The sequence below is a fragment of the Puma concolor genome, chromosome C2, assembly GCF_028749965.1.
Source record: "Puma concolor isolate L17-30 chromosome C2, mPumCon1.1.hap2, whole genome shotgun sequence".
NCBI classification, from domain to species: Eukaryota; Metazoa; Chordata; class Mammalia; order Carnivora; family Felidae; genus Puma; species Puma concolor.
In genome coordinates, this window is record NC_141675.1 from 121,204,453 (window position 1) to 121,232,321 (window position 27,869).

General features: G+C 36.4%; 1 long non-coding RNA gene across 2 annotated transcripts in view; it reads right to left on the reverse strand.

Moving 5' to 3' along the window:
• The window catches only part of LOC147577513 (uncharacterized), a 273,639-nt gene that overhangs the window by 199,777 nt on the left and 45,993 nt on the right, over positions 1 to 27,869 (reverse strand). For both annotated transcript variants that reach the window (XR_015255841.1, XR_015255842.1), the window contains exon 3: positions 27,754 to 27,844. This is a non-coding gene — a long non-coding RNA (uncharacterized LOC147577513). The remainder of the gene's footprint in view (positions 1 to 27,753; positions 27,845 to 27,869) is intronic.

Genomic DNA, 27,869 nt, shown 5'->3' on the forward strand with positions numbered 1-27,869 from the left:
AGAGGGAAACACAGAACACCAAGCAGGCTCTGTGTAGCACAGAGTCCCATGCGGGGCTTGACCTCATGACCCATGAGATCATGACCTGAGCTGGAGTCAGATGGTTAACCAACTGAGCCACCCCAGTGCCCCTGTTTAGGTCATTTCTAAAAGGAATTTATTATTAAGCCTCATAAGAATAAATCATCAACAAAAGTAACAAATAAGGTTTTATTTCATAAAAATTCATAATAGATAATTATAAATATATAGGTCTTTTAGAGTTGGTGAAACCTAAAACTAATGATCAAATTAAGTCCAGAAAGAAAATATAATCCTGCAATCCCTTATCTGAAACCTCGGAACTAATGGATTTTGCACATATCGTATATTATGTAAACTTTCCATCCACACTCTATAATTTAACACATTATTTCTCAATATTCATTCCAAGTGGGTTAAAGAAGGCCATCAATGGTAATATTAGTGTAGTCAAGTTTAGCCACCAAATGTCATTCAGTGCCAAACCAAGGGGAAAAGAGTGTTTCTTGTTTTCATAGTTTACTACATTGTAGAATTGAAGAAATAGGGTTATGTACCTGTATTTAATATGCACACACAAATCTACAAATTCACGGATAAGAAACATTTGCTATGCTTTAGTGACAATTCCACTAGCTGTGATAATTCAATGGGAATGTAAAAGACTAGCATCTATGTGGTAGTGATCTGTAGAGGACTCTATAGCCATCAATGCTATGAGGAAATTAATACGGATACTGACTGAATTCAAAATGCTAACAGAGAGTGATTTATGAGTAGTGTTGAAATATAGAATTTCAAGTGATGTAAACAGTTGTTAAATGGTGTTAAAAATTTAATCACTTCTTCACTACTTTACTGAGTGATACTTTGAGTACCTCCACTGTAGACCTTTTCACCCTTGAAATGCTGTATTGTATAGGCAGGAATCACAGTGGACAATGCATACTTTCAAAGGACTCCTTGATTTCAGGGGGAGTCTTGAGATGGTACACCCAGCTAACATAAGGAAGCAAGGCCTGAACAGTGATCAAAATCATATGACCATTAGACATCTTTTATGGTCGCTTATTGATTTTGTACCTCTAGGACTGAAGCAGATAGGCAATTGACTCAAAACCCTACTTGAAATGTGTAACAAAAACAAAACAATCATAGGTCTGATTAAAAAAAAAAGTTAACATGAATCAACACAACAAATAGTCATGGTCTTTCATTCAATGCCCAGACCTAACCCAGTCTATATATGAGGAGGCTCTTTTTAAAAAGGACTGTGTCACCTTAAGAAAAGACTGACAGTTCTACAAGTATATAATTCCAGATACTTGCCCTAAGGGACCTGAAATCATTTACCATGTAACTGAACTAGAGCATAGAAATAAGGTCACTGGATACTTGGTTGAAATGATGATAATCTCTGGGCACCCAGAAAACACTATGGTTTGGATGTCAGGTAATAAATGGAGTTTTGGTCTAGGTCTGTCTCTGCTTCCCACTTCCAGAAAGCAAAGCTGAAACAGACATGCTTAGCAACTGATAGAATTCAACAATTAGCTATGTTTACTCAAATAATCATCATTTTCTCATTTTTGTGACATCAAATAGAATAGTTTTAAGTTACTATTTAAGAAGTTAATCTGTATTTTTAAGAAGTTCATCTTCATATATGAAGAGCTATCCATCCTGGTTTTATCATATAGTTGATATATACACAAGCAACATTTGCCACCCCTTTGGCATTTGGATTATTTCAGGTTGATTATGTTTTTTTATTTATTTTACTTTATTTTATTTAATTTTTTTTTACATTTATTTATTTTTGAGACACACAGAGAGACAGAGCACTAGTTGGGGAGGGATAGAGAGGGATACACAGAATCCGAAGCAGGCTCCAGACTCTAAGCCATCAGCACAGAGCCCAATGCAGGACTCGAACACTTGAACCATGAGATCATGACCTGAGCTGAAGTCAGACGCTTAACTGACTGAGCCACCCAGGTGCCCCTATTTTTTTTTTAATTTTAATATTTATTTTTGAGAGAGAGAGAGAGAGACTGAGCATAAGCAGGGGAGGGGCAGAGAGAGAGGGAGACACAGAGTCTGAAGCAGGCTCCAGGTTCTGAGCTGTCAGCACAGAGCCCGACAAGGGGCCTGAACCCATGAACTGCCGGATCATGACCTGAGCTGAAGTCAGCCGCTCAACTGACTGAGCCACCCAGACAGCCCTAGGCTGATTATTTTTAAGAAATCAACAGGTTCAAGAAATTTTGTTTTTGTTTTTTGTTTCTTTTTTCTTTGCCTCCCCACTAATTACCTAATTTAGGTAGAGAACCTGTTTCAAGATGGGAGCTATGACCAAAGAGAACTATAGTATAATATGAATTATGTGTTGCAGACAGAAAGGAACCAAGCAAAGTGTTTGTTAAAATGTTCTTTGCATGACCCATTGTTTTTGGATGACCAAGCAAAGATTTGTTTATCCAACATTTACTTTTTCCCTGGGAAAACTTTCTCCCTGGGAACTTCCTTTCCTCCCTTTGAAGCCCTAGACTCCTACCCTCCTTACCTCAGTCCAAAATGACAAATAACTCATTTTGTCTGTTTTCAAAATTTCTGTTTATTTGGATTTCCCTTACATGTGTAATTAAATTTGATCTTTCTTCTGTTAACCTACCTCAAGTCAATTTAATTCTTAGATCAGCCAGAAGAATCTTGAAAGACAAAGAACAATCTTTCCTCTCCAACAATCAAAAGACTGTAAAATTTGATTTATGAAGTAGTCCAAATTTTTTTAACAGAAAAAAAAAGGTAGAGACAACTCATTAATGCTAACACATATAATTTTGTTCCAAGAAGAGCATCCTAACCAAGGTGCTGCAGAAAGAGTTATAGTATTAATTTGGTAACTGTAAGCTTTTTATTGTGATTAAAAATTCTTTTCACCAGGGGTGCTTGGGTGGCTCAGTTGATTGAGCATCCAACTTCAGCTCAGATCATGATCTCACAGTCTGTGATTTTGAGCCCTACATCAGGCTCTGTGCTGATGGCTCAGAGCCTGGAGCCTGCTTCTGATTCTGTGTCCCTCTCTCTCTGTCCCTCTCTACCTCACGCTCTCTCTCTCAAAAATAAATAAACATTAAAAAAATTTTTTTTTTTTAAATTCTCTTCACCAATTTGGAAGTTCTCTCACCTTACAGCAGAGAATGGAATATGCATATAGATATATACTTAAGTTTATTTTAAATATATAAGCTTGCAAATATTGTATATTTTATATATCATATGTTGAGGTCATCTAATATAGCTCAAATAATAAAAGCATAATTAATCTTGACAAAATCAGTATGAACTAGTTCCTCTTATTCTCCCCTTTTTAGAGATAAGGAGGTTGAGGCACAATCTGAGTTAATGATTTCCCCAATATCACACAGCCAGTAACTGGGGCCAATATTCCAACTTCAGTTTGGTCCCAGTGTCCATGCTCCTCATCGTTATGCTATTTATGAGCAAGAATTAAGGCTAAGAGAAATATGTTGACAGGAGTTCTTTGCTGCTATACTGAATTTTCATAATCAGCACAGTAAGGAGGAGGTGCTTTCATACCCAGCTAGTAAAAACAGAATAAGGAAAAAGAATTTCTCACACAAGTAAGAACAGCCAAAATACTATGCAAGCCCCGCTCTTGGCTCTCCAGGCTACAAAGACTTACTTAACACCACTAAGATTATAATATGAAAAGCCACATGCAAAGGAAGGAAATAGTAACAAGAGGTGGTAATCTGTGTTTTAGCTAACTCCACCTTTGGGAAAGGTCTAGAGAGAGACTTTAGCAGTGGAAAACAGATAAACGTTCAGACTTGGATTATAAATAGAAGGCACTGTAATAAGACTGCCTGCTCATGAACTTTGGTACCCTACACATTTTACTCATTGACATTTATATCTTGCATAAATAAGGGGTTCCTGTGAATCCAATTTCCCCACCTATTTTATTGTTGGTGTTGGTGTCATTACTTGCAAGAAGCTCTAGGGTAGACTAAAAATTGTGGATTTGTTCTTTGTGACACTTGGCTGAGAAACACAGCAACTGTAGAACCTATTATTTTTTTCTACTTGACCTTTACTGAAGTCAAGGAGATTTGAGCCCACTCTGAGGGTTTAATGGGAAGAGAAAAGCAGATTTTGTTGTTGAAAAAATAATCCTGAATATCACCCTATCGATGGCTTGTTTAAACTAGTTTTGTCACTTGAAACTACTTTAATGCCAATATAGTGGTACATGAAACTAAGAATTTTGAAATGTCTAGATACAGGTTTCTACCTATGTCATCAGGATTCTCTCTTAATATGTCCTTTCCTGAGTGTTGGTTGATTCTTAAGATTCCTTACACAGTGCTAAAAAAAAAAAAAAAAAAAAAATCAGGAGTTCCATATAATTTTTAATGTTTATTTTTGAGAGAGACAGACAGACAGAGCATGAGCAGGGGAGGGGCAGAGAGAGGGGGAGACACTGAATCCAAAAGGGGCTCCAGGATCTCAACTGTTAGCCCAGAGCCATAACTCAAACTCTTGAGCCATGAGATCATGACCTGAGCTGAAGTCAGACACTTAATTGACTGTGCCACCCAGGTGCCCCTAGCTTAAAATAAAAATTTACTTATAAAAATAAAACTAAAAAGGGTCTCATTGAATGCGGCATTAGCTCTCCAGGTAGCTGTTCCCTTCTCAAGCCGGGCCACTCCCATTACTGAAGTAACTATGTCTAAGAGACCTGCAGTTGACATTGATCTTGGCACCACCTACTCCTGTGTGTGTGTCTTCCAGCACGGGAAAGTGGAAATAATTGCCAACGATCAGGGAAACCGAACCACCCCAAGTTATGTCGCCTTTACTGACACTGAACTATTGATGCTGCAAAGAATCAAGTTGCAATGAATCCCAACACAGTTTTTGATGCCAAACATCTGATTGGAGGTAGATTCGACAATGCTGTCATCCAATCTGATATGAAGCATTGGCCCTTCATGGTGGTGAACAATGCTGGCAGGCCCAAGGTCCAAGTAGAATATGAGGAAGAGATCAAAAGTTTCTATCCAGAGGAGGTGTCCTCTATGGTTTTGACAAAGATGAAGGAAATCACAGAGGCTTACCTTGGGAAGACTGTTACCAATGCTGTAGTCACAGTACCTGCCTATTTTAACAACTCTCAGCATTAGGCTACCAAACATGCTGGAAATATTGCTGGTCTTAATGTACTACGAATCGTCAGTGAGCCAACTGCTGCTGCTATTGCTTATGGCTTAGACAAAAAGGTTGGAGCTGAAAGGAATGTGCTGATCTTTGACTTGGGAGGTGGCACTTTTGATGTGTCAATCCTCACTATTGAAGATGGGATCTTTGAGGTCAAATCTGCTGGAGACACCCACTTAGGTGGAGAAGACTTTGACAACCAAATGGTAAACCATTTTATTGCAGAGTTCAAATGAAAACATAAGCAGGACATCAGTGAGAACAAGCGGGCAGCACGTTGCCTCCATACTGCTTGCGAGCGCACCAAGCGCACACTTTCTTCCAGCACCCAGGCCAGTATTGAGGTTGATTCTCTATATGAAGGAATGGACTTTTATACCTCTATTACTCGTGCCTGGTTTGAAGAATTAAATGCTGACCTGTTCCGTGGCATCCTGGACCCTGTAGAGAAAGCCCTTCGGGATGCCAAGTTTGACAAGTCTCAGATCCACGATATTGTCTTGATGGGTGGTTCTGCAAGTATCCCCAAGATTCAGAAACTTCTACAAGACTTTTTCAATGGGAAGGAACTGAATAAGAGCATCAACCCTGATGAGGCTGTCGCTTATGGTGCAGCTGTCCAGGCAGCCATCCTTTCTGGAGACAAATCTGAAAATACTCAAGATTTGCTGCTGTTGGATGTCACTCGTCTTTCTCTTCGCATTGAAACTGCTGGTGGAGTCATGACTGTTCTCATCAAGCACAATACTACCATTCCTACCAAACATACCCAAACCTTCACTACCTACTCTGACAACCAGCCTGGTGTGCTCATTCAGGTTTATGAAGGTGAGCGTGCCATGACCAAGGATAACAACCTACTTGGCAAGTTTGAACTCACAGGCATACCTCCTGTCCCCCGGGGTGTTCCTCAGATTGGGGTTACCTTTGATATTGATGCTAATGGCATTCTCAATGTCTCTGCTGTGGATAAGAGTACAGGAAAAGAGAACAAGATCACCATCGCAAATGACAAAGGTCGCATGAGCCAGGAAGACATTGAGCACATGGTCCAGGAAGCTGAGCAGCACAAAGCTGAAGATGAGAAGCAGCGAGACAAGGTGTCCTTCAAGCATTCAGTTGAATCTTATGCATTCAACATGAAAGCAGCTGTTGAAGATAAAAAGCTTCAGGGTAAAATCAACGATGAGGACAAACAGAAGATTCTGGACAAGTGTAATGAAATCATCAACTGGCTGGATAAGAACCAGACTGCAGTAAAAGAAGAATTTGAGCGTCGGCAGAAAGAGCTGGAGAAGGTCTGCAATCCCGTCATTAAGAAGCTGTACCAGCGTGCAGGAGGCATGCCTGGAGGCTTCCCTGGTGGTGGAGCTCCCCCATCTGGAGGTGCCTCCTCTGGGCCCACCATTGAAGAGGTTGATTAAGCCAAGCTAAGAATAGGTCTAGCAATGTTCCACACAAAACATTTGAAGGACCCAAATTTGTAGCAAATTCCATGGCAGTTTTAAAGTTGAGCTGCTATAGTTAGTAAACTGTGGACTATGTGCACAAGGAAAGGAAATATAACATTGCACTTTATAAGCTCTGTATTGTTAAGTGGAAAATGCAATGTCTTAAATAAAACTCTATTTAAAATTGACATCATAAAATTGTTTTAAAAAAATAAATAAATTATAAAAATAAAACACCTTCTCTCCTCTCGGGCCTACAAATTCATAAAAAAGGAAGGGAGGGGGAGGGGAAAGATGAAAGGGGAAAGGAAAGAAAGAAAATACATATACACAACACAGAATAGTTCGGTTTATCTGTTCCATCTCTAGACCTGGACTTATTACTTGATCAGGGGAAGGTGGTAGAAAAATCTGATTTTTCAGACTTAGGTTACGGGACTATAGGTGGTACTAGAGCTTGGGGCCAGCCTCAGTCAGAAATGTTGATAAAGTATGAGAGAGGAATGTTTCCTTAAAGAAACTCTGATCTTACACAAGTATTTATAAATGTATAATTAGGTTTCCTTTCCTTTCTCTTTAATATTCTTTTGTTCCCTTCCCAATGTTTCAATGCTTGCTACTTATTTCTAAGATTAGAGCATTAAGATATATGAATCTTTAAAAATTGATTTAAATAATACCTTGAACCCCTTCAATTATACATGTTAGAGAAAACCAAAGATTGCATTTAATAAAAAAAATCACTAATATTTGCCTTTTAGAGGATTTAATAAAGTATAGCATTATAAAAATTTTAAATATGTATATTTAAAAAGTTAGGTCAAAAGAAATATTTTCTGAATTTTTTTTTTAATGTTTTTTTTTGAGAGAGAGAGACAGAGTGCAAGGGAAGAGGGGCAGAGAGAGAAGGAAATACAGAATCTGAAGAAGGCTCCAGGCTCTGAACTGTCAGCACAGAGCTGATGTGGGGCTTGACCTCTCGAACCACAAGATAATGACCTGAGCCAAAGTTGGACACTCAACCGACTAAGCCACCTAAGTGCCCCCCAATTTTTTTCTAAATGAACTTCCTGTAAAATTTTAAAGGCTATACTCTCCTAACACACAATCTTGCAAGATATGAAGGAGACTGCAGAAGCTGAATTTTGCCACTCGTGGCTCTGTGTATTTCTTTTCACTGGGGAGAATGATATTCAAACTAGAAACAGAATCATATAGTCTCTGTCACCTACATTTCAGTATTTGCTTTCTGTCATACTTCCCAAGTGCCCTTCAATTGAAGTCATAAGCATGGACCTCTAGGTTCAAACTCACCTCTAAAACACCTGAATATTTGCTTACTTCCAATTTTGACATCCTCTAAGATTTTAAAGAAAATAATTGAGAATGATTATATCTAAACTAACTTGAAATGCATAGCTTGTTTAATGTAATTATAGGCTGTCTAAAAAGTTTCTCTTACTTCGTACTTCTGTTTTCTAATATTAAGGCTATTTCTGATTATAAAATGTATACATGTTTTATATATATAGTATATATTCATAAATTGTCATATTATTTTCTATAGAGGATCTTTGATAATATTTTGGTGACTTTTTTCTCCTTACATTTTAAAAAGTTAAAACCACATTAGTAAATTTTTTATCTTGTTTTTTTTCAACATAGGAGAAATTTTCTCTCATGTAATTAAGTCTTTCTTTCAATTATTTCATTTCACCGTAAGAATCTATAACAATTTTTTCCCCTACTCCTAAATACACATATTCATGGGCCTATTTCTGGACTCTAATTTTCCAATGGTTTACTAGTCTATTCTTGCACTGATACCGCTCAATTTGGCTTTATAATAAATCTTGATCCCTTATAGAGGAAGTCCTGCCCATTGTGCTTCTTTAGAACGCCTTGGCAATTGCATTTCCCTATGAATTTTATAATCAGCTTGTCAATTTCCAGACAATACACAGCCACACAAATTTGTGGGGCTTTTCACGGGGATTTTACTGAATCCATCAGTCAATTTGAGGATAAGATCTTCAAGTTTTCTCCATTCTTTTTTTTCCCTCTCTTTTCAACCCATGATCATAAAACATTCTCCATTTATTCTTTGTTGTTTTTTTTAGCTTCTCTCAATATTGTTTCATTTGTCTTAAATGTCTTTCATTAAATTTGGTTCTACTTGATTTAAAGCATTGTTGTATAGAGTATTTTAAAGTTCTTTTACGTTAATTGCTGCTTGAGTATTCATTCCTGCAGTATTGTGCATTTGTTCATTTTCAAGTTGCATGTGTATATGTGTGGTGTGTGTGTGCATGTGCGAGTGATTTCTCTGTATCCTTTAACACTTCACTGCGGCAGTTAAAAATGTTAATTTTATAAGTGAAAAATCAAATTTTATTATCTTAATTTTAATTCCTTTAATTATTGGTGAGGGTGAATATTTTTAAATGTTCATTAGCCATTAAAACTGAACGATTAATGATTCCACAAGCTACAGAGAAACTCTTACAGAAATATTAGCTGAATTCTGATCATATGCTTTTTGTGAACAAGCATGTAGATTGGTCTTTTTATTTAAGCATTGTTTTATTCTGTATATACCACTTCCTAAGACTATCCTTCCTAGTAATTCCTGAACCTTGAAATTCCTCTTATTATGCCTTTGTTACTAACTGGATTCACGTACTCCATGCTGAAAGTTCCCTGACACTGTTAACTTTTTTATTTATGACAAGCTACATTTTGATACTTATTAAGTCCTGACATAGATACAAGGTTTTTTGTCATATGCTGTGAGATAAACAAATGAATGTGATTTTGTCCTTATTTTCAAGCGGTTGACCATCTAGTAGGTAGGGTAGAAAGTCATGTGCAGTTACATATAAATCAAGGCTGAAAGTAGAATCTGAAATTAGACAACTACAAAATTACAAAAAAAAAAAAAAAAAAAAAAAACCCATAAATTTCACTTTGTAGTTTTATTTTGTTCTATTGCTTTCTTAGATTTAGTGAGTCCTACCTGGCCACCTATGGTAAAATAAGGTGATAAAAAGACAATTTGAAATGATATAAAATTCTATTTAAAAAGATAGGTGAAAGGAAAAAAGACAAAACATTTTTTGCCATAATAAACATAGGACTAAAATTCACACTTTGGATGGTATTTGCATTCCCTTTATCATGTATTTTAGGTTAATTTATAGATTTGTTCAATGAAAACTGGGATGTGTTATGTCAGCCCCCATGTCCCCCAAAAGAAGCAAATTCTGGATCTTCTTACCCTGCAGGTGTTACTATTAATTAAACCAATGTTTCTATTTTGCAAGTATTATGATTGTGATACCAAGTGGTGATTAGTCTAGCTAATATTGTTAGACTCTTACTTTCCAGCTTAGGGGTATTGCTTTCATTCTAAAGTGTTGATTGTTTCTTATCTAGCTTTGAAAATAAAATTAGATGCTTTTTAAACTGATGTCTCCTATATTGTCTAACTATGGAAATTTATATGGTAATTTAAAATCTGATAAGCTATGAGTGGCATAAGCCTGCATAATAAAGCAATCATAAGCATTGACACATTGGGCAGAATTCAGTGCAGTCTGCCTTTGCAAGGGAAAAATTTCCTACCACATGCTGAAAAGTTAGAGGGGACACCATCTAACAGTACTGGCTTTATTTTATTCACTTTCTGCACAGGTCTGGAAAAATTTATTTGGAATTTCAACAAGATTAATGAAGAAAATAAAGGATAATATCCTTCTGGTTAGCATTTTGTTAAGTTTATTTATTCAACAACCTTTTTTGAGCGCTAACTTTATAAAACAAGCCACTCTGCAAAGCAAAATAAAGGATCAGATGCTATTCTTGATGTCTGATAGAAGTCAGACCACTTGTATTTGGTTTTCATCATTACAACCTGAGTACAGATTTGCTACTTACTATCAATGTGACCCTATAAAATTAAACAAAAGTAACCTTTTGCTAGAGGTAGAAAGAGAAAAATAATCAAAATATGGATTACATTCTCCATTATATTAGCCCAATTTATGAACAGTATATACCAAAAGAAACAAAACAAAACAAACAAACCACCCACAAAAAACTGGTTTCTGTTGTAGGCAGCTCTGACATGGCTCACAATTCCCATCTCCTGGTATTCACACCCTTGTATAATCTCCCATTGCATGTGGGCTGAACCCAGTGATGTACTTTCAAAGAACAGAGTACAGTAAAAATGATGCAGGTCACTTTGTTGATTGTAAAAGACCACGGTTTCTCTCTTGCCAGTACTTTCTTACTGGCATTCTGTCCCTCCAAATACACATCCTCATCTTTCTCACTTTGATGGAACAAGACGCAAATGTTGGAGAGACCTGTACAACAAGAAACTGAAGCTCTCAGACTACCAGACTTTGGGGAACAAAATCCTGCCAAGAACCACTAGTGAATTTTGCCGTACTTGAACCTTGAGATATCAATAGCTCTTACCAATGCTGTGATAGCCTTGTGAGAGAGATATGGGCCAACATCCTAATTTCTATCTGTGAGACACCTTGAAGCAGAGAACCTAGTAAAGCCATGCTCTGATTCCTGACCCACAGAAATTGTGAGATAATAATAATGAGATATTTTAAGCTGCTATGCTTAGGAGTAATTTGTTATCCAGCAGTAGGTAACTAATACAGTTTATCTCCCATATTGCTTCTCTGAATATGTATTTACTAATATGTAAAAGATGATAAATCATGTATAACCTACTGACCTCAGAGGTCTTTATAAAGATTAAATATGATAATGTGTTTAGAAAAATGTAGCAAACGCTAAAGTACTCTACAAACAGGAGCTAATTTTAAGGAATAAACAATCTTTTTTTTTTTTTAATTTTTTTTTTTTTTCAACGTTTATTTATTTTTGGGACAGAGAGAGACAGAGCATGAACGGGGGAGGGGCAGAGAGAGAGGGAGACACAGAATCGGAAACAGGCTCCAGGCTCTGAGCCATCAGCCCAGAGCCTGACGCGGGGCTCGAACTCACGGATCGCGAGATCGTGACCTGGCTGCAGTCGGTCGCTTAACCGACTGCGCCACCCAGGCGCCCCAGGAATAAACAATCTTAACACAAGCGATTAGTGTCACAAAGCAAGTAGTTACTATTAACTCAACATGTAGGATATTCCAGGCACTTTCCAAGGTATTTTAGAAAGACATCTAATTGGCATTGCCATAGCATAATTGAAGAAACTGAGGTTCAGCAAAGTTTAGTGACTTACAAATGCTACGATGGGATGGATTTGGAATTCATCACCCAGATACAGTTCAAAAGTTCATGTCCTTTCCTCTAAAAGTTCCTACCCGTTTTCCTATTATTGTTGTGGTGGTTTTCACAAAACAGAAAGTGAGGCTTTCCAAACATGAAATGTCTTATAATGAGTAATTCTGGTGCCCCACCTATATCTCCTTAATTCAGTAGGTGCACCAACCCTCTAGCTATTGAGTGCCGACTGCCAAAGGCTCCAGCTGTCCCCTTCTCTGAAGAAATCCTCTGCAGATGGGAGGTAGCCTGAAGCTCAGGACAGACCTACACAGGCTAGAAACATGAATGCCTCAAGTGGAAACCAACCGTGTGCTGTCATTCTTGCTTCAAAGTCTCCTACAGGATGAAGTAGAAGCTAGTCTCCAGATAAGAACACCTCTTTGCTATGGTTTTATTCCTCTGTCCTCTCCTGCTCCCATCTCTGGCCTCTTCCTGAGAATACTTCCTCCCTCAATCTCCTTCACCCTCATTATCTCTGCCTCTGCCTCCAGGGAACTCAACCTAAGACAGTCCTTTGCCTATTTTTACTTTCTCTTTTACATATTTCCATCCCCAAATCCCACATACACTTACGTGGCAATATATTTTTTCAAACCTTCAGGTTATAATTACACAGGTTCTTGAGCTTAACAAAAGTTTGTACTGTAGTTTTGCCAACTCCCAAAAAGTTATTTTCCATGGGTCTATGATACAAAATTTGGATATACTGTTGATGTGTTCGTTGCATAGGGGAAATTTTATGTTGTATTAACAGATATTTTACATATACATCTTAAACTTTATTCATTTATAAAATAATACAGTATAGTAGAAAAATCTGAAAATACAGGAAAATTATTTGACAAAATTATACATGTACCTTAACGAACAAAAAATAAAAAATTAGCCTAAGTTTAAGAAATTCAAAAAATATCCTAGTCCAAACTGTTATTTTACTAGTCCAGAATATTAGTTCTTGATGGAAATTTCTGTTATTTTATAAGTTACTACCCTTAGGGTACAAAGCATCTTATAAATTCATTTTCCCACTATTATTAGAACTATTATTATTATAGTAGGACAATTCTAGTCTTTCTATAATGAGTGCTTTTGGATAAGCAGAGGATTAAACTTCTATTTCCTTTATTTTGTGTTATTCTTATTAACCCTCTAGGACAGATTCCTCAGAACACAGGCATATTGACATTCTTTAGTTATGGCTCAACATAAATACAAAATCAATACCTACTGACCTCACCTTAAACCCTACTCATTGAGGTAATTTATCATTTAATTATTATTGTATACTTTTATTAATATCACAGATAGGACATAATCATCAATAATTATAATCATACTCATAGTAACCCCACAAAATTGTAGGATTATGTATTTCAGATACCATGTAACCTAAAATTAACAATTTATGTAGGGCTGAGAATCATACTCTTTAAAGCCCTATACAGCCTTTGTCTCCTCTATGCAGCCTTCACTTAAACACAAACTGACAGGCAACATCTTCCTCAAGAATGCTGGAATGTTACACAGTATTTAGCACATCTTCAATAAATATTAAAAAGCTTAGTTCCTTGATGCTTACAGTGTTTAATATGATGCATTTGGCCAAGTGCAGAGGTCACATACTCTTTCTCTGTTTGCCTTTGGCACTGACTCCTGAGATTATTCTCAAAATGTGTCTCAAGTAGATGCTAATCTTTGTCACTAGGTCTGTTATCAAAATGCTTTGATAGATAAGTCTATTTATTTTTTTCTATATTATATAAAATAATGAAAAAGGAGCATAAAAACATTTTCAGGGCAAGTCAGTCATTATCAGGTAAAGGAAGCCTTGTTCTAGACTATGGCTAGCTACCCTAACTATGGTAGTTATATGGCTATACCTCTATCTGTGTACATTTCTATTTATTCTGCAGATGTTACTTAGGGTATTTTGATTGAATATATTAAAACAAAATATATCAAGACAGTTTTCATAAGTCCAATAAACATTTACTCATCTCTCAATATTTTTGCTTCATATATTAAAGTATTTTTTTTTTATTTTTTTAATGTTTATTTCTGAGAGAGAGATAATGTTTATTTATTTTTTGCTCACAGAGTGTGAGTAGGGGAGGGGCAGAGAGAGAAAAGAGAGGGAGACACAGAATCAAAGCAGGTTCCAGGCTCTGAGCTATCAGCACAGAGCCTGATGTGGGGCTCAAATTCCCATGGTGAGATCATGACCTGAGCCGAAGTCGGACCCTTAACCGACTGAGCCACCCAGGTGCCCCGACTTAAGTCTATTTTAGATGCAAGAATTATCACAATGCTTCATTCTGCCAATGATGAAGTTCATTTGGACATAAATTTGGCAAAAGCATGCATGGTATTTGTTATACATAAGACACTATTCTCATTCTGGCTATGGTGTTCAAGTTCTTACCCACACTATGGGTAATACTACGTTTCACTGCAAACACTTTGGAAGGTTATATGCTCAGAAACCTTGTTAAGCTTTATTATTTTTAATTATTTATACTCTTGCTTTTATCCCAAAACATATTAGCATTTCAATACAGACTTTGCTTTCCCACTTTTTAAAGATTATTTTAAGCTTTTCTCCCCACAAGGATGCATTTACTTCCTGGAAAGGAAAAAAAAAAAAATCTCTACCTAGGATAGAATACATTGATGGTAAACACCATGTCATAGTAAAAACAATTTTGGCTGGTTGTTCAGTAAACAAATCGGATAAAGAAATAGGTATGCAATTATTCATCTATTCAACAAAAATGTATACCATGAAATTATGAGTGATATGAAAAATACTAACAGGTATATATACACCTTGGTTTCATTTACTGCAGCCATTAAATAACTTGAAAAGAATCATGGAATTTGAAAAATTCTCACTGCTTTATAAAAATAGTAAGTGTGAAAAATAAATAAGTGACAGATCCCAATGAGTGGTAACTTATCTACAACTATAGAAAATTTCCTAAGTACCATTTGGATTTCAAATGCTAGAAATTTCAAAATAAAATACATTGCTGTTTACAGTGAAAATATTTTCCTGATTAGAAGTGCTAGGACACCCCATCACACAGAAGAAAAGTCCATCTTTTCATATGAATGAAAATCATAATCCATAGACTCTTTGAGATAAATATCAGAAATTTGATTTTAGAAATGGGGAATCGGGGCCCTGTAAGCTAAGTAATTTGCTTAGATTTGCAAGTCAGTGATTCAAACAAAGCATCCCACTACCAGTTAGTCTCATTCTTAATGGCATATAGTCAGTAGTCATTAAAATAAGGATGAAATAAGCATGGCCTCTGGTAATCCAATCACATTTTGGTTCACATCAAGTATCTCAAAAGAACTAATGCTTTATATCTTACGTATTCTAATATCAACTTCACACAATCTACCTATACATAATTTAGTTGTTATACACTTGCACCTGACTCAGACAAGAATTTCTGAGTAATAAGTCTCTATTTCTTACTTTAAAGTGTGCCTGTTTTGTTTGCACTAGCTATGTAATTAGGAAAAATGGTGTCTTTGTGAAGACATTACTTTCAACATTTCATGAACTAAAGAAACTTAAAAAAAAAAGAACACGTGTGCATGCATGTGTTTTATCTTTGTTGAAATTAGCAGTTTTAGTACTGAGGCTGCATTATGTGACTTGAAAATAAGGCCCTCTGAACAGGATGTAAGTTCAACTTTACTATAAAAACAAGTATATGCTGCAAATACAAAATTTACATTTATAGTGACAAATTCTGGTCAAGCTATAATAGCTGAAAAACCATGATTTTCTTTAGGATCCCAACTTTCCTACAGTATGATGGAAGGACAATATAGACCATGATATTTTGACTTTAAATTGTACACATATGCACATATGTACAATTCTGGTCGCCAGTTCTAATGTGTGAGGGGAATTTCCCCACACTACCAAGCAATTTTGGGTTTCGAAATTACTAGCCTGGCATCCTACAAATCAATTCAATTCTGTCACTATCTACCTACCTAAGACAGCATCAGATCCCACCGGTTAAGGGTTCAGACCTACACAAGTGTATTCCACCAACATCAGAGACCAATCTCAAGTCCAACTTGTTGCCTGTGCTTTCTGATCAACTGGTTATAGATCAGAGATTTCAACCAGCTCTCCTTGTGTTTAATTTGCTAGAGTGGCTCACCCAAAACTCAGAGAAACAATTTCTAGATTACCAATTTATTATAAGAAGACAGAAGTCAGAACAACCAGATAGAAGAGATGCCTAAGGCAAAGTACAGCGTCCATGTTCAAGTACACCACTCTCCCCACATCTACACATGTTCATCAACCCAGAAGCTCTCAGAACCCTGTCCTTTGAGTTTTCATGGAAGCCTCATTACATAAGCATGACGGATTAAATCACTGATTATTGGTAACTGATTCAAATTCCAGTCCTTCTCCCCTCCCCAGAGGTGGTAGGGGTGACTGTGGGGGAGGACTGCAAGTTCTAACCTTCTTATTGCTGTTGTTTACCTTGGCAACCAACCACCATCCTTAGGTTACCTAGGCACTTTTCAAAAGTCAGCTCCTTAACCTAACAAAAGACATCATTATTGCTCTCATCACTTAGGAAATCCCAATGGTTTTAGGAGCTCTGTTGGAGACACACATTTTTTTATTATAAATCACAATATGTATATATATATTTATGTTTTTTTAAGTGTATTTATTTTGAGAGAGAGGGAGAGAAAGTACAAATAGGGGAGCAACAGAGAAAGAGGAAATGAGAGGAACCCAAGCAGCACAGCCCAGACCCCAATTTGGGGCTCAAACTCATAAACTATGAGATTATGACCTGAGCCAAAATCCAGAGTCGGATGCTTAACAAACTGAACCATGCAGGTGCCCCTGTATGTGTTTATAGTATGAATAATCATAGCTATGAACAATAAAGGTATGAAGTACAATATACACTCATGTACTTACTACCCAGATATATGATAAAACATTACCTGTATACTTACACATCTTCTTTGTTCATCCCCATCCTACATCATACACATAACCATAATATTGAAGAATTTACCATTCTATGCCATATAACCCCCAAAATGGCCACACATTTTCCCATTCCTATACAGCATACTCTTGCAATGTGACTTTTAATTCTACTCATGTAACAGTACAATCTGGACTTTGCTAGATCAGGGTTTTTTTAGCCACACTGACTGTGATGGTGAATTTTCTAGGTCATATTGGCACAGGCATGGTGCTCAGATATGTGTTCAAACATTATTCTACATGTTTCCATGCGAATGTTTTTTGTGAGGAGATTAATCTTTAAATCAGTGGGTTTTGAATAAGCAGACTGTCCTCCATAATGTCGGTGGCCTCATTCAATCAGTTGAAAATCTGAATAGAACAAAAGACTGTCGTCCCCTGAGCAAGAGAGAATTCTGCAGCAGAGAGCCTTCAGGCCTGAACTGCAACATGGGGCTTCCTCTGGGTTCTCCAGTCTGTGGCCCGACTCAGCAGATTTGGACTTCTCAGTCTATATAATTGCATAAGCCAGTTTCTTAATATACATCTCCTTCTATAGACAGACACTATTGGTTCAATTTCTATAGAGCACCCTAAGTAGCACATTGTCATTTTAAAAGCTTGAAGCACACAGGGGTGCCTACGTGGCTCAGTTGGTTGAGTATCTGACTCTTGATTTCAGCTCAAGTCATGATCTCATAGTTTATGAGTTTGAGCCCCACGTGGGGCTCTGCACTGACAGCATTGAACCTGCTTGGGATTCTCTCTTCCTCCCTCTCTCTCTGCCCTCCCCCGCTCACACGCTTTCTCCCAAAATAAACATTTTAAAAACTATTAAAAAAAAAAATAACATGAAGCACACAGAGGCTTACGAAATCATTTCATGATAAGGCCTGACCTCGCTTTGTGCAAATGGTCCTTCTTGAAACGTTGTGACCACTACCATGTGAATAAACCTGGGCTACCTGGCTGGCTGAGGAGTGGCACGGTTAATTCCATCATTCATGTCAATAGCCAACCTACTAACAGTCGTGGAAGGAGAAACTCAACTACCAGCTCCCTACAAATGCATGATCAAGCCTAACCAATGGCATGTAGAGGTGGGATGAGCCATCCCAAAGAGCCCCAAATTCCCAACTCACAAAACTTTTTAAATTATTTTTAATGAGGGGCGCCTGGGTGGCCCAGTTGGTTAAGCGTCCGACTTCAGCCAGGTCACGATCTCGCGGTCCATGAGTTTGAGCCCGGCGTCAGGCTCTGGGCTGATGGCTCAGAGCCTGGAGCCTGTTTCCGATTCTGTGTCTCCCTCTCTCTCTGCCCCTCCCCCGTTCGTGCTCTGTCTCTCTCTGTCCCAAAAATAAATAAACGTTGGAAAAAAAAAATTTAAAAAAAAAATTAAAAAAAAGTTATTTTTAATGAAGTATAAACAATATAAAGCATTGTACTTTAAGTGTACAAAATGATTCAATAATACTATTTTTGCTCAGTTCTCACCACAGTAAGTATCATCATATGATCTGTCACCATTCTTACAATCTTATTGACAATATTCTCTATGCTGTACTTTTTATCTGTGACTTATATACCTTTTAACTGGACATTTGGACCTCGCAATCCCCTTTATCGATTTCACCCAACCCCCACCAACTTCCTCTCTGGAAACCATCTATTTGCTTTCCATATTTAAATGTCTGCTTTTTTACCTTTGTTCACTTGTTTTGCTTTTTAAAATTCTATGTATGAGTAAAATCATATGGTATTTGTCATTCCCTAATCTCCCCCCCCACCATAAGAGTTATGACAAGTATAATCTATCTGAAAATAAAAATTTGAACCTCCATTATTATGATGCTTGCTCTATGTTGTAGTAATGTTCATCAACTTCCTTCTAATTTAGTTACAAACTTACAGATGGATACTGAATTTTATTTAATGCCTCTATTACACATATGGAAAGGATCATCACTTTTTGTTCATTTAATGTATTAACATGGTTAACTACAATAGAGATTTTCTTAAAATTAAATCAGTCTGGCACTAGCAGGGATAAACCCAACTTGGTCATACTATTTTGTCATTATTTATTTGTTTATTATTTATTTATTATTTTGGAGAGAATGTGTGAGGGAGTGAGAAGGAAAGAGTTAGGGAGAGGGGGAGAGAGGGAGAGAGAGAATAATCTCAAGCAGTATCCACACCCAGAGCACAGCCCAGTGTGGGACTTGATATGAACAACGATGAGATCATGACCTAAGCCAAAAAAAAAATCAAGAGGTGGATGCTCAACTAACTGAGCCATCCAGGTACCCCTTATTTTGTCATTTTAATCCATGGTCTATTTTTATTTGTATTATTACAAATGTGTTTCCATACCTACTCCAGGAGATTAACCTGAAATATTTCTGCTTCATATTCTCTTTGTCAGTTTTGATATTAAGCCTATGTTGGCCACAAAACTTGGGAGAGTTCCTTTTTCTCCATTATTTAGAGAAATCATATTAAGTTTAAAATTAGATCTACCAAGTTTTGTCTGGGTCTGGTATTATTTTAAAATATTTTGGGGAAAAATATTTTACCTACCAGTTCAATAGTTTAATGGTTATATTTCTATTGAGATTTTCTATTCTTTGAGGAAAGGGTGAGTAGATTTTAAGAAATAATTTAATCTAAATTTAAAATTTAAACTATTATTTTTAATAATTACTAACTGCATAATCTCTACTAAATACACATATGCATATATTTATGTTAACCTCTCAATCTTATTTCTGACATTTCCCTCTTTTTATAAAATATTCTCAAGGTTTTCAATTGTTTTAGTTTCAGAACCAACTTTAGCTTTGTAGGGTTTTTTTTGTTTGTAATATATACTTTTATTTCTCATTAACTTTCATATTTATTCATGCATATGTAAGATAGCAGTTAGGATTATTTTATGACTCTACTTGTAACTATTTAATTCAATGTTTAGCTCGCTAATTGTCACTTTTTTTCTCATCTTTTCTAACATTAGCATAAAATTGTAATAGGGGATATTTCCATTGTTATTCATTTTAGATAATTTTTTAAACAAATTTCATAGTTCTTTAAGTGGTTCATTCAATAGGTTTTCTAAATTTCAAAGAATCTGGATTAATCATTTAAAAATATTTTTTTTTTTTAAATTTTTTTTTTTTCAACGTTTATTTATTTTTTGGGACAGAGAGAGACAGAGCATGAACGGGGGAGGGGCAGAGAGAGAGGGAGACACAGAATCCGAAACAGGCTCCAGGCTCCGAGCCATCAGCCCAGAGCCTGATGCGAGCCTGACGCGGGGCTCGAACTCACGGACCGCGAGATCGTGACCTGGCTGAAGTCGGACGCTTAACCGACTGCGCCACCCAGACGCCCCTCATTTAAAAATATTTTAATGTTTTAAAATAAAACAAACTTTTTAAAATAAAACTTTTTAAAATAAAACCTTTTTAAAATAAAACCTTTTTAAAATAAAACCTTTTTAAAATAAAACCTTTTTAAAATAAAACCTTTTTAAAATAAAACCTTTTTAAAATAAAACATTTTAAAATAAAACATTTTAAAATAAAACATTTTAAAATAAAACATTTTAAAATAAAACATTTTAAAATAAAACATTTTAAAATAAAACATTTTAAAATAAAACATTTTAAAATAAAACATTTTAAAATAAAACATTTTAAAATAAAACATTTTAAAATAAAACATTTTAAAATAAAACATTTTAAAATAAAACATTTTAAAATAAAACATTTTAAAATAAAACATTTTAAAATAAAACATTTTAAAATAAAACATTTTAAATAAAAATATGAACACTTATTACACTTTTGGTTTTACAGACTGAATATTTTTATTTCCACATTTGTGCCTAATTGTATTCCCTAATAGTTTTCTTTACATGCTCAGCATAACTATCTCAGTTTGAAAGAAAATTAATTTCAACTTACATGGTATTGCTGATTTCCTCCATTATAAAAATCTAGTTCCATATTTCATTCATGATTTTGTAAGTGTTTGATGGATACATACATGCTAAAAATTGTACATATTTCTTAGGAAATATTTTTTGCTTAATGTTTTCTTAAAGTCTAATTTATAATAGTTATATAGGCCTTCTTTTAATATCCCTATGAAGTACAGTCTACCATTTCTTCCCTTTCAAGATTTCCAAGACCCTGGTTTTGTGTTTTGTAAATAGTACAAAGTTTCATTGCACGTTTGTGTGTTCTCACCTAGTCTACCATTTTTTTACTTTTTACTGAAGGTACTATTCCATTTACATAGATTACAGTTGCTATATTTGTGATTATTTCCATTACCTTATCTTGTGTTTATTTTACCCATGTCATTAGTCCCTTTTATCTCCTTTTGTGTGTCATTTTACCTTCTCTTGTTATTCCAATTTTTACAATCCATTTGGAAAACTGATACTTCAGTTTTCTTTTAGCAGTTCCAATAAGTATTAACATGCGTTCAAAAAAAGTCTGAAATCATAATTCTTTTGTTAATACTACAGGGACTGAGACACATGTTAATTTTGACTTCTCATAGCCTTTTTAGTACCAAAAATTACTATTACCTACCTATACACTATTTCTTGATAAGACCAACTCATCAAATCATGCTAAACGGACAACCTCAGGATGCTCCCATCCTGCAAGGCCCATCAGTTGCTGTGACAGAAATAAACATGTAATCCAGGTAGGGGCTTGCCTTTACCACATAGAAGACCTCAGTATTGTTTTACAGCAGCTTATAGCATGTTTGTCCCAATGTTCTAGAACCCCACAGAACATCAAAGAGACCAGGGACACACTTCACAGCAAAAGGAAGTCTTGGAGAAGGCCCATGAACACAGGTTCCATCACATCACACACTGTACCACACAGAAGCTGCACAGAAATGGATAGGGTAGTGAACTGTTCTATTGACAACACAGCTATAGAGTCAGCATAAAGACAGCATAAGGGGGGGCGCCTGGGTGGCGCAGTCGGTTAAGCGTCCGACTTCAGCCAGGTCACGATCTCGCGGTCCGTGGGTTCCAGCCCCGCGTCGGGCTCTGGGCTGATGGCTCAGAGCCTGGAGCCTGTTTCCGATTCTGTGTCTCCCTCTCTCTCTGCCCCTCCCCGTTCATGCTATGTCTCTTTCTGTCCCAAAAATAAATAAATGTTGAAAAAAAAAATTTTTTTTTTTTTTTTTTTAAAAAAAGACAGCATAAGGGGTACTCTTCTCTAGGATGCTGTATACTCATGGACTCAAAGTCTTTTAGGTGGCACTAGGTTCCCAATAGGAAGACCACATGGGTCAGGAATCCAAGCAGTGAAGCAGGAATTTCTGCACTTAGCACTCCCAGTATTTCCCTATAGGACTTTAAAGCTGAGGTTCTCACAACTCTGGACTCAGGGTTCAAAGGCCCTGGTCCTCCAGAGAGACACAGCAAGTAACCATTACAATAAAGCCACTGTTGCTGTAGGCACTTTTTGGTTTTCAGAGACCAAGAGACAAAGAAGATAACTTCTGCAGACTGGTTGACCTTGATTACCAGCCAAAGACAGGGCTGCTCTTACACAATAAAAGTGGGAAGAGTATGTAGGAGCAGTTTTTGGTACTCTTGACTACTGTGACTCTGAATAACAGGCAGAGCAAACCAGCCTGAGAAAGGCATGGTGACCAGGGGTCTGTATCAGTCAGAAGATCTCAAATCAGCAAGTAAGGCACTGAGCCATGCAGAGGCCGTAGCTGAGAGGACGAGGAGTCTAGAGTGCAAAGTGGGGAAGGACACAAGACAATCACCCGTAGAGCCCAAACCAGCTGCAGCAGTGAGGACTAACTACTCTGTCCCATCTGGGCAGCACATGGAGTGGGTTGTGACAGAGATGTGACTCCCAGATCCTCATTCAAGTAAGGATCTTCTATCCAACTGTAAAAAGTCTAACCAGCAAACTACTGTCAGCTGTTAAGTATTTTAAGGTTTGCCTTAGTTTCAGAGGTAGCCGAAGGTCATGTACTTCCCCAGGCAGCACACATTTGGTGAAGAGTATCATCAAGGCGGAAAGGTCAAATAACTGACAGAAAATACTTGTTCCCAATCTTCCCACCAGTTTTACTGAGTTTTATTGGGCTTCTATTACAATTTGACTTTTTCCTCTGGCTAATCCTTCTCCCCTCCTGAGAGCTGCACTCTAGTAAACTCTTACACCCCAAACTCCATATAAACATTTGTTTTCAGAGATGGTAACACTCCAGGTACTTGTTTCATTGTCCTCAGAAATAAAGAACAGTTTTAGGGTGGTCAGTATTCACATGTGTCTCATGCTGTAGACAGGTTTACTGAGCAAATAAACCAAGATAGTTAAGTTTGGAAAAAACTGAATTGCTCTGTGAAAGGTCTTTATTTTCCTTTAAGACTGGATATTTTTTAAAAAATCATGCTAATGCACGTGCCTAGTAGTATTCCCTGCCCTTCATTGCTCTTTGCTTGAGCAATCCTCTGAATGCATACCCCCAGCCAGCAGACATTCCTGAACATTTGCATTAAATAGCTTAACATTTGACAGTCACCACCTAATTTAGTGTTATACTGAGAACATTCTAATAATTTTAACTGAGCATTAACAGCTAAAAATTATACAGTCAGACCAGTGTGGGAAGGTGAATCATTTTAAGATTATTTTTTTTAATATTTATTTTTGAGAGAGGGACAGTGTGAGTAGGGGAGGAGCAGAGAGAGGGACAGACAGAATCCGAAGTAGGCTCCAAACTCCGAGCTGTCAGCACACAGCCTGATGCGGGGCTCGAACTCACCACAAGAACATGACCTGACCCGAAGTCGGTCATTTAACCAACTGAACCACCCAGGTGCCCCAAAGATTATTTTTTTAATACCTTAGCAACATCCATCCTTTGCACCACAAAACTAAAACGGAAGTAATAACAAACAAAATGTTTTAACCTACGGTTCTACTCCTTTTCCTTTGATGGATAGCTAATATTTTGATGCAGTATCTTGATTCCTTGTATAGAAGTACTAACTTAGAAATTGAGATGAAACTGATGGCCTATGGCACATAATTTAACAGGAACTGCTAGAAACCTTTCAGACCTCCACTTATTCTTAAATGTGGATTTATAAATTCATACATGGGCTAGGATATAGTTCTAATAATCAATATTCCTAAGCAAATCATATAGACTAAAATGGTCTTTTTCCTTTTGTCAAAAAGATAATTTGTCAGTTACTCCATGTATCTTCAGAAGATGTTTGTCAGTATTTATTAGGATTGTTCATGCAGTTCCATAAATACAACATTCATTTGGTACTCTTTTGCTTGCTCCATACAGCTCAAGCAGGGAAACTATTGCCTGGAAACTGTCTTATTTCCTAATATTTTTCACAAGGAAATCGTTTGTGTGTCATTCATCAGTTTTATGGCCTTTTCTCCCTGTTTTTAGAAAGCAGAAGCATGCTCAGTATTCAGTCACACACAGAGCAGACTCATTACAGGATTGTCAATGAGCAATTTACCAAGCAGAAAGTCAAATTAGCTTTACTGGAAAGTTGACTGTGGTGTGCTACCCTCAGTGAAAGTAGCAAGTAAAATTTTACCCACAACTGGTTACATAGGGGTAATTAAAACCATTAATCTTTTCATTGATCTTTGACTGTTGCCTACTATATTTAGCAGCTAAGATTCATGAGCTACTAGAGTGTGTCCATTGTCACAGATCTCCATCGATAGATATCCCCTAAAGAGGGCTCCAGGGTAAAAGAGCATTTATCTGATTTATGCCTATTATGTGGTTCATTCAGACCTTAAACAAATAATGGTTATGCTTTATTAAGAAGCAATATTTGCAAACTCTAAGTCTCATGAAAATTTTAACTTCTTTCATGTACAGAAAATAACACATGGTAAATGCCTTTTGAGTCATACCTGTTCCATTTATTTTTATATTTAAAGGGGATATGGTTCTACTTGATAACATCCTAAAATGGTATAGGGCATTGTATAATTTTTATACTTAGGTGCTCTTTTAAAAAGTAAATGTTTGACCTTATAGCCCAGAATTATGTCTCTAAAGAGGTAATATTCTATCACTAAAGCATGGTTGGTTCACAGATCACTGATACAGTTAGTTTTAACAGATGTTTAGGTGCTATTATAATCTTTCCTATCCATTTGGCTGTCATAAAAGATAGACCCATGTGTCCAACTTAAGCCATTATTCCTACAGGGCCTTTGCTCTTCTATACTAGGAACTATTAGGAATTACGACTGGATAATCAACTAGTGACCTTCATCAATTAGAGAATTTTTATAGTTAGGTAGGTCGTAACCACTCTCAATGTTTACTGAAGAAAGTAAAGCAGAAGATTCACAGAGATTTCATTCTGGGTGCCAATAAGGCGAAATCAATATGAGCCGAAGGATTGGGTATCTTGACAGCTGCAGTATTGGAAACATAATGGTGAGAACTCCTGCCCAGTAAATAATGTCTACATAATTTCCACACTCACATGAAACTACTCAGTTCCAATACATATAAATTACTCAGTCATTATAAATTTACTGATGGAAAAATGCAGACATATAATCTGTGCAATGAACAATTGTCACTTAAACATTACCATTACCAGTGCCTACACACTCTTTGTGTTTGGGAAGAAAGCACTCTTTGTGTTCTCACCTTGGTCAGAGTCAAGAACCCTATTCTTTCACCTGAATAGTTAGAAGGGAGGCAAGTAGGCCTTGCAAAAAAGAACTAGCCTAAGACACTAAATCTTGCAAAAGAGATGTTCCCAGGGGATTGGAACTAGAGGCTAATGTCAGAGTGATGCAGGAGGTTAGTGTCCAGGAACAGGTTTACCAATGGTGACAGCCTGATATCCTGCTCCATTACCTTGGCTTGCTCTCAAGGTCTTAGTCTCATTCAATTATTTTCAGTTTTCTAAGCTGGATTCTCCAGATTTCTCATCCTTTATGCTAGTCATTCAATAGCCTTGCGATAATTTATTTTCTTCTGAAGTTTACCAGAGCCCACCTTTGTTCTTGTAAATCAATCATAATGGATACACTGTGTTTCTAGGTATACATGCAACCATGTATGTATAGAATATCCTAACCCAATTTGCTTGATGGAGTCTCCTAGCTAATGACTTAGTCATCCGTAAGATTTTATCCTTTTCTGATGGCATGTTAGTATCACTAAGTTTATCCATTTATAGACTTCAAACTTCAAATCTCAAAAATGATAAATTCAAAGCTAGACATCTGGATTAATTTCTGGTAAATATTTTAATTTGGAGGGCTCAAACCCTCAAAGTTTTTGTCAGATACTAACAAACTCAAAATTTACTCACTAACATGCTTTTTAATTGTCAAGAAGGGTTTAATAAATGTTACAAATTTAGTAAGTAGGTAAATGAATATGTATTTGTTTCTTCCCCATTTATAGAAGTAACCAAGTCTTAAATAGTCCTTTTTTTTTTTTTGCTTCCATTATGCCTAATATTAGCTCATTTTCAAATTATCTTTTACTACCTAATCACCTTCTACCCAGGTGACTGAATTCACTCCATCATTAACTATTTATTAAGCACTAATTATGTAATGCCAGGCATTTGTTAATGAAACACATATGAATTCTGCCTTTTTCCAGCTTACTCCTCTATGGGAGATAGACAAATAGAAAAAAAAAATAAAGTCATCTAACAAATATAGGTGTGAGACACAGGTTATGAAGACAACACACTGCATGCAGAGAGGGAGAATAACTGAGTATCAATTAAAGAAAATAATAAGGAAAGACCTCTCAAAGACTGGGACTTTAAGAAGGTATCCAGGAGTATGTAAAGAAATTAGCTATGAATAGTATGAGAATAGGTATGTATGTATGTATGTATGTATGTATGTATGTATGTATGTGTATTTTATATGATCTGTATCTGTGTTGGAGAGAGAAGTAGAATGTGTGATAATTTCTGTAGTACTGAGCTTGGAATATATTAAAAGCTGACAGGAAATCCATGTGGCTGAATTGTTGCAGGCAATGGAGAGAGGATATTGAAGTGGGCAGACATTTCATGTAATAATTTGCTGCTGTCCATGGTAGACTTTATCCTGAAGAGAGTGGGAGACAGTTGAAGGGTTTAAGTCTAAGAAGTGACATATTTTAATATTTTTTTATTAAGCTGGCTAATATGTGGAAAATAAATTGAAGCTGTTAAACCTGGATTCAGGAAGAGCATCCTCAGATGTAAATGAGGATGCTGCTTAGGCTAGCATGGTGGCAGGGGAGAGCTAGAGAGCAGTAGACTACTTTTAAGATACGGAATACAGGACTCAAATCGACAATCTGGAGTTAAAGTAAGGGAAAAAAAAAAAAACATCAAGGTGACTTCATGTCTGAAATACATAGTGATTTTAAAAGCTTTGAATAAAATTCACTTATTTCAGCTCTGATTCTGTAGCTTTTTCTCCTCTCCTCCCTCCACCTTCTGTTTATCTACAGAGTAAGAAGTTTAGAAGACTCCTGAAAATGAAGAAATCAGATATCCCAAAAACCTCTCAATACAAGGGACAAAAAAATCTGAATAAAACAGAATATTAAACACATAACTCAGATTGCAGTAATTTAAGATAATTCAAAAGAAGAAATAATCATTTTACTTGCATTTTTGTTCAAGATACTCCTGACTCGTCTGAAGGCCTGCTTTCCCTGTGGTCCAAACAGTGCTGGATCTTCTCCCCATAACTCTGCACCTCTGGGAGTAAAGATAACACAGTTCT